The following is a 14,217-nucleotide window of genomic DNA, read 5'->3' on the forward strand; positions in this document are numbered from 1 at the left end:
ATTCAAGTTGACATCTTGTTTCCGTGATATGTAGAAACGACATATTTGCACATAGATTTCCAGCTGTAACCCAGCTTCGTTTACAAGTCATAGACTGCTTTACAGGAGTGTTTTTCTAGTGAAATGTCACAATTTTATCATTCAGTGCCGCACATTGTGTTCTGACATGACACCGTTTCCTCAGAGGTAATCGTCAGAGTAGAGGCTCGCCAGGGAGCTGCGCAAAATATGGAACGCTTCACGAATTTGCGTGTCATCCTTGCGCAGGGGCCATGCTAATCTTCTCTGTATCGTTCCAATTTTAGTATATGTGCTGCCGAAGCGAGCACGCTACACTCTCCGTCCACCAATTATATAAGGCACGGCAGCCTCCTGCCTCTCTTAGTTAGGGTGACTGATGTGCGCGTCTTCCCGGCGACCTCGGGACGTTTGGGGGAAATGTGATGACAGGAGCGACTCGTGAGGCTCTGAGGTTTGGTGCTATGCTGGCTAGGCCGCGACTGACCTGTCGAGTTTACCTGCCGGGTGGGGCATGCAAATGAGAGCCGCGCCCGGAGCACCCTGGGTAAGAGGGCCGTTCGTGGGATCCAGGCCCTGGACCGTGGGTCCTGTGGCGGTCGCTCTGGCCCCGCGGAGCATGTCGGGAGGGGCGAACACGAAGAAAGCCCCTGTGCGTTCGGCGCTTCGAGGGCCGGGCGAGCGGCGGGCGAGCGGGCCGTGAGGCCGCCGTGGTGCGTTGGGTGGGCTGGGCAGGGCGGTGCCGGGATCACACTTTTAGAGCACATTTCCCATTTAAACTTCCCTGAAGAATACTCAAAAAAAAAAAAAAAAAAAAAAAAAAAAAGGAAGCACCTGGAAAGTTAAGGTAATTCCTTAATACTATCTAATATCCACTCTAGGTTCAAATGTCTTTGACTTTTTCGATGATGCATTTTATAGTTGGTTTGTCCTATGTACCCAAAGGAGGCCCCGTCCCACATTGTATCTGGTTGCTATGCTTCTAGGTCTTTATTATCCCAAGGACTTCCCATTTCTCGTCATGCTATTACTTATTGGCGAAACAGGGTATTTACCCTGGGGACCGTCACAATTCTTGCATTTGGCTCGTTTCTTATTGATGATGTGGTTTAACTCATATTTCATTCCTCCATGTTTCTTGAAAATTTAGATCTAAAGGCCTAACTAAATCCTGGTTCCAGTTTTTAATCTTGTGGTTTTCATTGGCGTTTACTTCGTATTGCATCTCAGCCTAAGGTATGTAATGCCTGGCTGAATCAGTGGGTTCAGGGGAGGTCTTCAGCCTGACCCTCCATGATGGTTTCCCAGAAATCTTTTACTTCATGATTTTAGAGTACCATGATGAAAGTCCAGTTAGAGGGTCTGGTGGTTTGTTTGTCGGTTTGCTTTTAACCATTGGCTCATGAGCTGTAAGGATCTAAATAAACCCAAACCCCAGGCCCCTGGTGTCCAAATTATATGCCCCAAGGAAGAAAATTGAGAGAGAGACTGGAAGAAGACATGAAGGAAGAGTATTGATGTTTGAGTCTTTGGATCATTCTACCCTTTCCATAATTTAAGTGCGCCAACAAATTACCTTTCTTGGGCTAAACTGAAGTTGTGTTTTTGTTTCCTAAGACACTCTTCTGGAACCACTTAATGTTGGTCCTGAGTGCTGGGTCTCTAGGTGCCTGTTCCTCACAGTCCGATAATCCTTCAGCTACAAGGATTCTTGTGTACAATCAGTTGGATTAAGAGATAAAGCTCTACCCAGCCTCATCCCTGTTTGAACGCAGCCTGATGTGTTTTTATTTTCTGAACATTGCTTTCTGTCAGGCTATCCATTAATTGAAAAGCCTCATCCAGTAGATAATGTGCTAGAGACATTCAGATTTAACATTTTCGATTTCCTTACTCTATTCTCTTGTTTCTTTTACACAGTTGCCCTTTTCCCCCCAAACTCTTGTGTTCCCCTACAGTGCTGTTCCTCTTGTTTCTTCTTCCCCCGTAACTCCTCCCATCTACATTGCATACCTCACTGACTGAACACATTTGTCCAGTTCATGTATACATTTGTAATCACACTCCTGTCATCACAATACAAATTTGCAACACTAACACTATTGACTTCTGCTAAACCAAAGAATCTTTAAGATCCCATATTTACATTTTGACAAAAACAATTCTTGCTCTTTTCACTGGTTTGGTATGTGTAAATCTCCAATCACTTTCTTAGGGGGAGATAGTGTTCCTCATCACATCTTTTGGAAGTTCTATAGAAAAGTTAGAAGGCAGGTGGCCTTTTAGTTAGGTATCTTTTGTATCTTAAGAATTGACTATTAAGAAAAGAAGAAAGTTTCAATAGGTGTTGTTAACCAATTGACTTTAGGAGAGATTGATTTAAAGCATTTTTCTTATAAAAAAAATTAAAAATGAAGATTTTTCTCAGCTCATTGAATTTTTTAATAAGAAACATGAGTTTTATTTTTATATTCTGGAACATTTGGGATTTATTACCAAAACTGTTGTCATTATCATTCCAAGTGTGTATATTAGCAGTGGAATAAAACGATTATCTTTCCTTTTTTAAGTGGTATGTAAAACTATGGTGTGTCTTATAATCAGTAGCATTTTAGATCCAAAGAGATGTAGCATCTCAGTTTTGAGAAAAGAAAACTGAAGCTGAGGTAAGTGTGTAGTGATTTCTCTGGGCAATATTGGCACTGGCTGTCCTGTCTTGTGAGGCCAAACCCATTGCTGTTTCCACTGTACCACTTGTCGTATTAGTAGGCCATACTGTTTGCAGTAGGTTACAATGCGAAGAGTAAAAGACTTCAAGCCTGCCATTTTACAGCCACATTTCTGAATTCTTGTTTGCAACAGTAGGATAGTACACACTGATAAATGGAAAGTTGACCTATTCTTTTTCTTTTTATTCACAGAAAGAGAACATTCAGTGATATGACACAATTGAAATCACGGTAAAAACCACAAGTCATTTCCTCTTCAGGAATTTTACTCTAATTATCAAGAAGAAACTCAACCCAAATCCTCACATCCTCTTGAGTAGGGAACAGAGAAATCACTTAGAACCATGGCATCAAAGATCAGCTTCACTTGGTGAACTCCAGCTGGGGGACAGGGGTTATCAACCTAGGCTGCAGGTTATAAACCACAAAGAGCTTTTTAAAGGGCCAGAGCTCTCCCCTGAAGGTACTGATTTAATTGTTCTCCATTTCTCTCTACTGTGAGATCTCAGCCTTCACAGATCTGCTTCAGGCTTATCAGCACCCTTCTTTCTTGCCTCTTGTCTCCTTTCTTTTCCAGCAGACACACTGTGCATCAGCTGAAGCTTGTGTGAGCTCCCCACCAGGCCCCTTCCTTTGCTACTCCCTCCCTTTTATGGCTCTACCCCCTTCCCTCGTGTTGCACTCATTGACTGCCCAGTATTTCTCAGTACTTCTCCTAAATGTCTCACCTGGAAGGAACTCCAAGGATCTTTCAAAACTCACCACTCCTGGGTTTTATTTCTTCAGGGCTCTGCTAGTGAACCCGATAAGGTAAACTATGCTAGAGCACTGTTTCCCAAACTTGCCTAGTGATAGATTCCTAGACCTAACTTCTTAACAGTGTCCAGAGGATTAGCCTGTGCCGACCATGGAAAGGATGATCCGGCCTATCTTCCAGATGACTTATCTGTGTTTTACAGGCTACTTTAAATGAAATGAGAAAGTCACTGTGGTAAGGCTGACGTGAGATATTTTTATGCATGAATTCCTTTCACAGCAGCCAGTTCCTTTTATTTGTAGCAAATAACCTCATGTTCTGCTTCACTGAAGGAAAAAATAAATAAAACAACAAGAGAGACTATCAGAGATGAGCTTCCTTAATTTTTTGTCCTTACTGCAAATTTACCTAAATACACAGGCATCTCTATTTCCTGTCTTCTGGTTTCAGGGGAGTGGTGTCCCTTTATGGGAAAAACTTGTGCCCAGGTGGACAACTTCATTGTTTAGGTTCGTGAGAATACCCTCCAGGGTTATCTGTTTCCAATCCTGTGGAAACTCTGTAAATTGTAGATAACTGATAGCAGTGCAAAGTAATTCTTGTTTATAGATCTGAAATATCTGTCCTGACCAGTAGAGGTTCAATTGACTTCTATCACTATGGAAGAAGTTAGTTTTGCTACCGTTTGCACATTCATTTCAATATCCATTTACTTCATACATATTTGTGATTTTTAATTTCTCCTTTGAAAGGGTTACAACATCTACCTTCATTGATTAATATAGTCTAATATCTTTAGTACGTATTCATTTTATATCTGTATGAAAGGCATGATTTTTACCTTTTTTTTAAAAAAAAAATCCTTCCTAAACCTCACCTTTTTCCTTTTTCCTTTTTCCTTTTTCCTTTTTCCCAGCTGTAATTTCTGGATGCAGTTCTGTGCTCCAGGTATTTTAAGAACCAGTTACCTAAGACCTCATGTTGAACAGTGTCACCATCTGGGTCTTCTTGATACTGCAGGCTTGTAACATATGCAGGCAGGACACCTGCCAAATATGGGCACTTTTTTGTTGTCAAGTTAAATTCTTCACCAGGAGTGAAAAGGGGGCTTCTGGAACTCTTCACCACACTGTGGTGGGATGGGTCGAGAGTATCATCTGAACGGCACTTCCTGAGTTCATCTTTGAATTCTGCCATTTTCAGTATTCTCGTGTCTGAACAGGCCAAGTTATTCAATTGGCTGGTCTTGCACACAAGTTAGTTCCAAAGATGAGCTCTTTGTAACACATTTCCAGTCATTAAAACTCAAGTGTAGAACATTCCTTTAAATGGCAGGGTTTAACAATCTACCATCCACCACTGTACATTTTGGGAAGATGTCTGTAGCTTATGTTGCTATGAAATTAGCTCTTGCAGGATATGGCTGTCTGTCATTTTGATGTATTTAAAATTTTTAAATCGTCTTTTAACAGTTTGTAGGTCTTCTACTGAGATGCCCAATGGATTTACCTAACAAAACCAGGTATACTTTTTACCATGTAAGCGTAGCTTGTGGGATACATACATACATATATATATATATATATATATATATATATATTCTCAAAATGCCACTAGAACTTTGCTGAGTGTCTGTGTTTTCAAACTTTAATATTGTTCTCCATTAATTTTTTGATTTGTCTTTGTTTTGCTTACAGCAATAAGTCATTGCCTACTGTTGGTAGAATGATTGGCAATATAGTATTATTGTCTGGTGAGCTGTGTGCATGGATTAAAGATTTGTAGAGATTTAGTCCTTGTGGGTGAGAGAAACAGAGAAAGTAGTTTGTTAGTTTTGTCTTCCTGTTCATCTGTTTGGGCTCAAACCAATTAAGAATGTTGTGTTCCACCAGGAAGGAAAAGAGTCTCTGATAATCTGAACCAGTAAATTTTTTGTGCTTCCGTGTTTACTCTTGACAATTGAAAATTTGGAACTAAAGCTATAAACTCTGTATCTTTGTGGATGTGTGTCTGTAATTCAAAAGGTTTTTCCCTCTCATTGTATGAATGTATAATATTTTTCTAAATCTAGGTGGTATTAATAAATTAGATTATAAAATCTCCAAAATTAAAGGAGCCCTGTTCTGATTGGCTTATGAGATAAGTGCTTATATAAGTATAATATTTCTATAATTCTCAGAAAATAAAATATAACTTCTAAGATTTAAAAAGTGGTGGATTTAAAGGGGTGTCTGGGTGGCTCAGTCGCTTAAGCGGCCAACTTCAGCTCAGGTCATGATCTCACAATCTGTGGGTTTGAGCCCCACGTTGGGCTCTGTCCGGACAGCTCAGAGCCTGGAGCCTGCTTCGGATTCTGTGTCTCCCTCTCTCTCTGCCCCTTCCCTGCTCACACTCTCTCTCTCAAAAATAAATAAACATTAAAAAAAATTATAAAAAATTCTAGATTTAAGAAGTATTTTAAAAGGGAAACCAGCTCAGAAACATTTTAAGAATTCAAGTTCACATAGTTTAAGTAAATAATTGTGGCACACCTGGTTAGTTTTATAATTTGGTTTAATAAAAACAGCTATGTCTTCTGTGATTTATCAGTGACATATGTAATACAAGTGTACCTTTTTCTTACACTTGGGTATATTTTTCTAAACATATACAGGTTTACTGATCAAATAAGTTAGCATTACTTCTACTTAATGCTTGCTTATGAAAAGTGTAAATTTCTGTTTGACCAGCTCGATCCTCAATTCTGATGAACTTTATTTTATTAGTAATTATGTTCTATAGTGTATCAACCTGAAGATGGATTTCTAAGATCTAAGTGACTTAAAATCTTGGATTAGTATTTCTTAAATTTACTTATTTTGAGAGAGAGAGGGAAGGAGGAAGGGGCAGAGAGTGAGGGTGAGAGAGAATCCCAAGCAGGCGCCACACCCAGATCGTGATCTGAGCCAAAATGAAGCGCCGGACATTGAGCCACCCAGGTGCCCCGCGGATTAGTATTAAATTGGGTTAATTAATGGATAAATAATTGGATACCATCATTTGTAAATAAGATTTAATACTAAAGTATTAATTGTTAATTAATTAATTGATTGATTTTAACTTCTACCTTTGCTTCTTATTTCTATATACTATTGAAAGATGGTATCTTTGGGTCATGTTCACAAACATGTTCATTTTTGCCACATTGAGAAATTGTATAGGGGATATTAGCAACTGTAGAAAGTTATGTTACATGAATTCATGAATTCTGGTAGTCTGATAAACTACTGGGGTGTGACAGTTCACATTATTCACCGATCCCCTCCTTCCAGTTTTCTCTGTAAAATGGAATTACTTTGGCTAAAAGTTATAATTATTATAAATGATGGAGACTACACTGAGAAGGAATAGTTACTGAGAAATATAACTTGTATGTGCTTCTATTTTTTCCAAAAAATACTGATTTTGTCCTAAAGCAGCAGCATAAAGTGTTTTCTAATATTACTTTTTCTTTTAATCTCTCCAGTAGCTGTAATGAGGTCTCCTCTTTCATTCCTGATGTTGATAATTTCTGTTTTGTGTTATTTTCTTGATCTGTCTGGATAGAATTTCATCAATTTTATTGTTCTTTTACCAACAAACCAGTTTTTGGTTTCATTTTTTTTTCTATTGTTTGTTCATTTCTATGTCATTGATTTTTGCTCTTTATTATTTCCTTCTTTCTATTTGAGTTGCTCTTCTTTCTCTGGTTTTATTTAGTGGAAACTTAGATTATTAATTTTAGATTTTTCTTTTTTTCCAATAGAAGAATTAGTTGCTTTAGCTGTACCTCACTAATTTTAATGTCTTGTGTTTATATTTTCATTTAGTTCAAAATATTTACTTTCCCTTTTACGTTTTTAGTTACATGGATTATTTAGATGTTTATTTTTAGTTTCCAAATTTTGGGGGGCTTTTCTAGGTATCTTTGTGTTTTTTTCATAATTCTCTTGTGGTATGATTTCAATTATTTTAAATTTATTAAGACTTGTCTTATAGCTTAGGATATGATATGCCTAGTGAATGTTTCATCTGCATAGAAAAAGAATGTGCAGTTGTTGGCTGGAGTGTTCTAGAAATGTTAACAAATGTTGTTCAAATCACGTATATCCTTACTGAGTCTTTGTGCTGTTTCCATCACTTATTGAGAAGGGACTGATGAAATCTCCAGCTCTAATTGTGAAGTTCTGTTTGGCCTTTCAGTTCTAACAGTTTTTGCTTTGTGTATTGTGAAACTCTGTGTTAGATATGTATACATTTAGGATTACCATGTCTTCTTGAGGAATTGATCCTGTTACCATTGTGAAACGTTCCTCTGCTATCACAACTACTAAAATTAATCAAATGGACTTTTGATGATTTATAAACACATTTAAAATAGAAACACAACTTGTGTTTCTCCAAAGCCACATCCCCTTTATCCTGCTTTGATTTTTTCCATGGCAACTGTCTCCACCACACAATTTATTTGTTTTCTGCCTTCTCCCACTAGGATAGAACTTCCAAAGAGTAAGATTTCATCTGTTTTGTTCACTGCTGTATTCCAACTACTTGTCACAACGTGTGACTTCAGTAAATACTTTCTGAATGAATGAATGTACAAAAGGGCTGCAACAAGTGTAAGAACATAATATTTCCTGACTCTCCTCTGTTTACTTCACAGTAAGATGCCTCTGCTCACACAGGGGCTATTTCAGAAATAACTTCTACACCCAATTGTGTTCTCATGCTTTCCTTCCACACAACTAGTGCCACAAAACAGTGTTGCCTTGAGTTCTCAGGGTCTCAGGAAGCCCTTTTGTTTTAACTTTCTCTTTGTATCTTATCCATCCACCTCTAATCTGGCTAGCATTTATTCCTGAATCATCCAAGAATAGTGAATCTGAGGGACAGACACCCAGACCCTAGCCCCTTACCCTGGACTCCTATTATGAGCCTTCACTCCTTCTGCAGGTTCTTTAGGCCCTCATATACGATGGACCCTTAGGGCCAGCCTCACTGCTTTTAGGAGTGGTTTTCTTATATCCCTGGATTGTAAAGTGAGTAGGAGTTTGGTTCTGATACAAAGAACCCAGCTACATGAAGCATTTACATTTCACATCTCCTCACTGTGGTTTATCCAACCAATTGTGTTTTTTCACATAGCTTAAGGTTTTTGTTTTCCCAGGAAATTCAAGCTTCATTTTTCCACCAGAAAAAGCTGAGCCTACCTCATTGTAGTGTATGACAATGTAAACTGCAAATAAAACATTTATCAATCAAATTTTCCTCTGAGATTTATCTCTAAAGAGGGAAAATAATCTCTTTTTAATTACTTGTATGTTTTGGGTATCGTGGGAAGATCCCTGCGATGGTCACAGTTCATATCTCAACTCCATGCTGTGGACAACCCATACCTTCTGTGGAATAGATAATAGTAATGTCTGTCTTGCTTGCCTCTGTGGATTGGCAGAAGGATCTGTGAGAAATGCTCGGGAAAGTGCCTTGTGTATTGCAAAGCTCTCCAAGTGTGTCAATTGCTATTGTCACTATGAGAAGGTTTTTTCAACTTTAAGGTTTGTAGTAATTGAATATTTTTAGTCATTAATTCAAGAAGAGCATTTGGGTATTTGTTGCCTCAGAGGCCTTCACTCATCCTGAAGAGCATCTGCCTACAACTCTTAAACTGGAAGAAATACTACCCAATATCCATTGCCTGTTACCTTGGAAACTAGGACCATTTCAAAATACTGGAAAGGAAACAATATAACTGGGAGGAAAAGCACACATTGGGGCCAATCACCCTTTTCTCCCCCAAAGATTAAGATACTAAGCACCTGTTTAAACATTTCCTAATCATTTTTTAAAACCCAAAAGTTGTGTATGTTTGGGTTGCATTTGTAATATACATGATAAAAATGAGAGAGATATCTTTTGTCACTTTGGGGAGGTTAATGATGATAATGAGTGATTTTTTTTAAAAATTTATTTTACCTTTTTTAGAGAGAGCACATAAGCTGGGGAGAGGGGCAGAGAGAGAGAGAGAGAGAGAGAGAGAGAGAGAGAATCTTAAGCAGTCTCCATGCTCAGCATGGAGCCCAACATGGGGCTCTATCCCAGACAGTGGGGTTATGACCTGAGCTGAAATCAAAAGTCAGATACTCAACTGAGACACCCAGGTGCCCCAACAATGAGTGATGTTGAGCATCTTTTCATTTGCCTGCAGCCTATCTTTATGTCTTCTTCGGAAAAATGTGTGTTCAGATCCTCTATTTTTGAACTGGATTGGTTGTTTTTTGCTGTTGTATTTATGATATCTTTATATGTATGTTTTATATATATATTTAATATTTATTTATATTTTATATTTATATATTTAATATTTATTTTTGAGAGAGAGAGACAGAGCATGAGCAGGGAAGGGGCAGAGAGAGAGAGAGAGAGACAAAGAATCCAAAGCAGGCTGCAGGCTCCCAGGTGTCAGCACAGAGCCTGACATGGGGCTGGAACTCACGAATTGTGAGATCATTACCTAAGCTGAAGTTGGACGTTTGACTGACTGAGCCACCCAGGCACCCCATATGAGGTCTTTATATATTTTGGATAATAACCCCTTACTGGATATATGATTTTTCAATATTTTCTCCCATTCATTCTTTTCATCTTGTTGATGGTCATCTTTTCATTTTGTTGATGGTTTCCTTTGCTGTGCAGAAGGTTTTTAGGTTGATGTAGTCCCAATAGTTTATTTTTGATTTTGTTGTCTTTGCTTTTGGAATCAGATCCAAAAATTCATCTCTAAGACTGATGTCAAATAGCTTATTGTCTGTGCTTTCTTCTAGGAGTTTTACGGTTTCAGGTGTTACATTCAACTCTTTAATCCATTTGAGGTAATTTTTCTGTATGGGGTAAGACAGTGGTCTAGATTCATTCTTTTGCATGTAAGTGTCTTGTTTTCCCAGCATCATTTGTTGAAGAGACTGTCCTTTCCCCCCTGTATATTCTCGCCTCCTTTGTTGTAAATTAATTGATCATATATGCATGGGTTTATTTCTGGGTTGTTTATTCTGTTCTATTGATCTATGTATCTATTTTTATTCTAATATCATTTGTTTGATTACTATAGCTCTGTAATACAGTTTGAAATGAGAGAGTATGATGCCTTTGTATTTATTCTTTCTTTCTCAAGATTGCTTTGGCTATTTGGGTCTTTTGTGGTTCCATACAAATTTTAGGATTATTTGTCCTATTTCTGTGAAAAATATCATTGGAATTTTGATAGGGATTGCATTGGATTTGTATTTTGCTTTGGATAATATGGGCATTAACAATACTAATTTTTCTTTTCTTTTTCCTTTTTTGCAACACAAGTTTATTGCAAAGCAATTGTGTTCCTGCCTGCAAGGATCTCAGTCTTGGGGAAGCAGTCTTTTAAAGGAGTCTGGGAGATATGAATAATTTAGAGACCAGAACCCCTTTAGGGGTGTAGGGAAGGTTGAGCCTAAGCTTGGCATTGTTGGGAGGGCAGAGCAGTAGGAGCAGGATGGGTACCCTGGGCAAAAGCATGATGGTTGGAAAACTCCATCAGATTTCCTCAGTGCCTGGGAGGGAGGAGGGAAGCCAGACATGGTTGTCAAGGTAACCTGGGTTAAATCATGGAGGGCCTTGCTGTGAGAGCTCAAGAGAAGTGTCAGGAGGTAGGAGGCTTCTGAACAGGAGAGGAGCCCAGCCAAAGCCAGGCCGTTAAGCTCTCTATGGTGAGCAGGAAAGAGCTCTGATTGGCTGGTGAGGCAGGGCTGGGGTCATCTTTCCCTAGGGGCAGCCTAAGGCTGGAGGAGACAAAGGGACTAGGTTATAGTGACTGTCACTCAGGGAGAGGGAGGCCAGAAGAGGCCTTTGAATGAGGGAAAGACCATTTATCTTTGCAGCCAACCCTGGACCTGACCCTGAATCAGGGACCCTGAAGTTCCAGGAGGGACTGTGAGATATTCTGGGGAACCCAAGTCATTTACCTTCTGTTCACCAGGAATTCCTTAGAGTGAAATTAGGCCTGTTCCTGCTCCATACTGTAGGATGGTTCACTCTGCGGGTACCGGACTGTTGCCTTTTCTCTAGCTAAGACCTGTGGAGCCCTCCGCCTCAGGGGATCCCAGGGAAGGCCAACTCAGCTTTCCCAGGCTGCAATCCTCCCCTACCCTCCTTGAGCACAGAGTTGGAGGGTGTGCCCTGGATGACCAAATCAGGTCGTCGGTGCCCTTCATGAGGGCCTCGAGCTCAAATTGGGGACACAGGGGACCCCTACCCCTCAGGCTCTACTATCAAGGGCGTCGATAGCCAGACTTGGGTTCTGAGGCCTGGGTACATAGCGGGGCTCTGCCTAGGGTCAGGGCCAGGCAGTAAGGGAGGCTTCTGCAGCCTCTAGAGGCCCAGGTTGGAGTTGGGGAGCCTCCAAGCCCCAGCCAGCCTGTGGCCCTTTGCTACTGGCTCCCATGGCTGGGCGGAGGAATGAGGCCTCTTCCTGCTCCTGTGGGTCCCCAACTTGGGCCTAGGATCCAAGATGGCTGCAGAACATGCCCTCCTCATGGAGGCCTACCCCCTCGCCAGGGGCATCCACACAGGTGGTGGCCTGGAACCTGGCAGGGGCGCACCCACCTCCCCTCCCCTCAGCCCCCTAACAATATTACTTTTACTAATCTATAAGCTTGGAATACCTTTCCAGTTCTGTGTGTCTTCTATAATTTCTTTCATCAGTGACTTCTAGTTTTCAGTATACAGGTCTCTGACTTCCTTGGTTAAATTTATTCCTTGGTATTCTTTTTGATGCAGTTGTAAATAGGATTGTTTTCTTGATTTCTTTCTGATAGTTTATTGTTAGTGATAGAAATGCAACTGATTTCTATATATTGATTTTGTACCCTGCCACCTTACTGAAGTTGCTTTTTAGTTCTAACAATTATTTGGTGTACTCTTTAGGGTTTTCTTATATAATAATCATGTCACCCACAAATAGTGACAATCTTTCTTTCTAATTTGGATACCTTTTGTTCTTTTTCTTACCTAATTGCCCTGGCAAGGACTTCTAATACTCAGTAGAATAAAAGTGGGTAGAATGGCATCCTTGTTTTATTTCTGATCTTAGAGGAAAAGCTTTCAGTTTTTCACTGTTGAGCATGATATTAACTGTGGGCTTATCATATATTACCTTTATTATGCTGGGGTTCACATTCTCTCTATACCCACTTTGTTAAGAGTTTTTAATCATAAATGGGTGTTGAATTTTTTCATATGCTTTTTCTGCATCCAAATACTTTTATCCTTCATTTTGTTAATGTGGTGTATCATGTTGATTGATTTGTGGATGTCTTTGCATCCCTGGTATAAATCTCACTTGATCCTGGTATGATCCTTTTAATGGATTTTTGAATTTGGTTTGCTAATATTTTGTTGATGATTTTTGCATCTAAGTTTATCAGAGATACTCGTCTGTTATTTTCTTTTTTTGTGTGATGTGCCTATCTGGATTTGGTATCAGGATAATGCTGGTCTCATAAAATGGGTTTGGGAGTGTTGCTTCTTCTTCAGTGTTTTGTAAGAGTTTGAGAGAGATTAAATCTCTTTTGAATGTTTGGTAGAATTCACCAGTGAAGTTGTCTGGTCCTATACTTTTGTATGTTGGGTAGTTTTTGATCAGTGACTCAGTCTCCTTACTAGTAATTGGTCTATTCAGATTTCCTATTTCTTCCCAGTTTTGTCTTAGAAGATTAAACAGTTCTAAGAATGCATGTATTTCTTCTAGGGTGTCCAATTTGTTGGTATATAATTGTTCATCGCAGTCTCTAATGATCCTTTGTATATCTGTGGTATCAGTTGTAACTTCTCTTTTATTTCTGATTTTATTTGAGTTTTTCTCTTTTTTCTTGGTGAGTCTAGCTGTTTGCCAATTTTGTTTATCTTTTCAAAGAACCAACTCTTAGTTTCATTGATCTTTTTCTATTGTCTTTTTAGTCTTGATTTCATTATTTATATTCTGATCTTTATTATTTCCTTCTTTCTACTAATTCTGGGCTTCATTTGTCCTTTTTATTCAGTTCCTTTAGTTGTAGAGTTTAGTTGTAGAGTTTGATTTTTTTCTTGACATAGGCCTATATCACTATGCACTTCCTTCTTAAGAACTACTTTTGTTACATCCCATAGATTTTGGTATGGCATTTTGATTTTCATTTGTTTCTAGATATTTTTAAATTTCTCCTTTGATTTTTTTGTTGACCCAGTAATTTTTCAGTAGTATGTTGTTAAATCTTCACGTATTGTGATTTTTTTAGTTTTCTTCTTGTAATTGATTTCAGGTTTCATAATATTGTGGTTGGAAAAGATGCTTGATATGATTTCAATCTTGATTTTATTGAGACTCATATGGTGGTCTAATGTGACATATCCTGGAGAATGTTCCATGTGTATTTGGGAAGAATGTATATTTTGATGCTTTTGGATGGACTGTTCAGTATATATTAAGTCCATCTGATCTAATGTGTCATTTAAGGCCAATGCTTCCTTATTGGTTTTCTGTCTGGGTAATCTATCCGTTGATAACAAGTGGAATGCTAAAGTCCCCTTCTATTACTGTATTGCTGTCAATTCTTTCTTCAGATCTGTTAATATTTGCTTTGTATATTTTGGTGCTCCTATGCTGTATGCATATATATTTACAAATGTTTT

At 38.9% G+C, this 14,217-nt stretch overlaps 1 non-coding gene across 1 annotated transcript; it reads right to left on the reverse strand.

Moving 5' to 3' along the window:
• Positions 1 to 222: 222 nt before the first annotated feature.
• On the reverse strand, positions 223 to 329 carry LOC128773124 (U6 spliceosomal RNA). Its single transcript, XR_008417406.1, has one exon. It is a non-coding gene; the product is annotated as a U6 spliceosomal RNA (small nuclear RNA).
• Positions 330 to 14,217: the final 13,888 nt, after the last annotated feature.

The sequence above is a fragment of the Panthera pardus genome, unplaced genomic scaffold (genome assembly GCF_024362965.1).
Source record: "Panthera pardus isolate Hobbes unplaced genomic scaffold, ASM2436296v1 HiC_scaffold_24, whole genome shotgun sequence".
In the NCBI taxonomy this organism is placed as follows: Eukaryota; Metazoa; Chordata; class Mammalia; order Carnivora; family Felidae; genus Panthera; species Panthera pardus.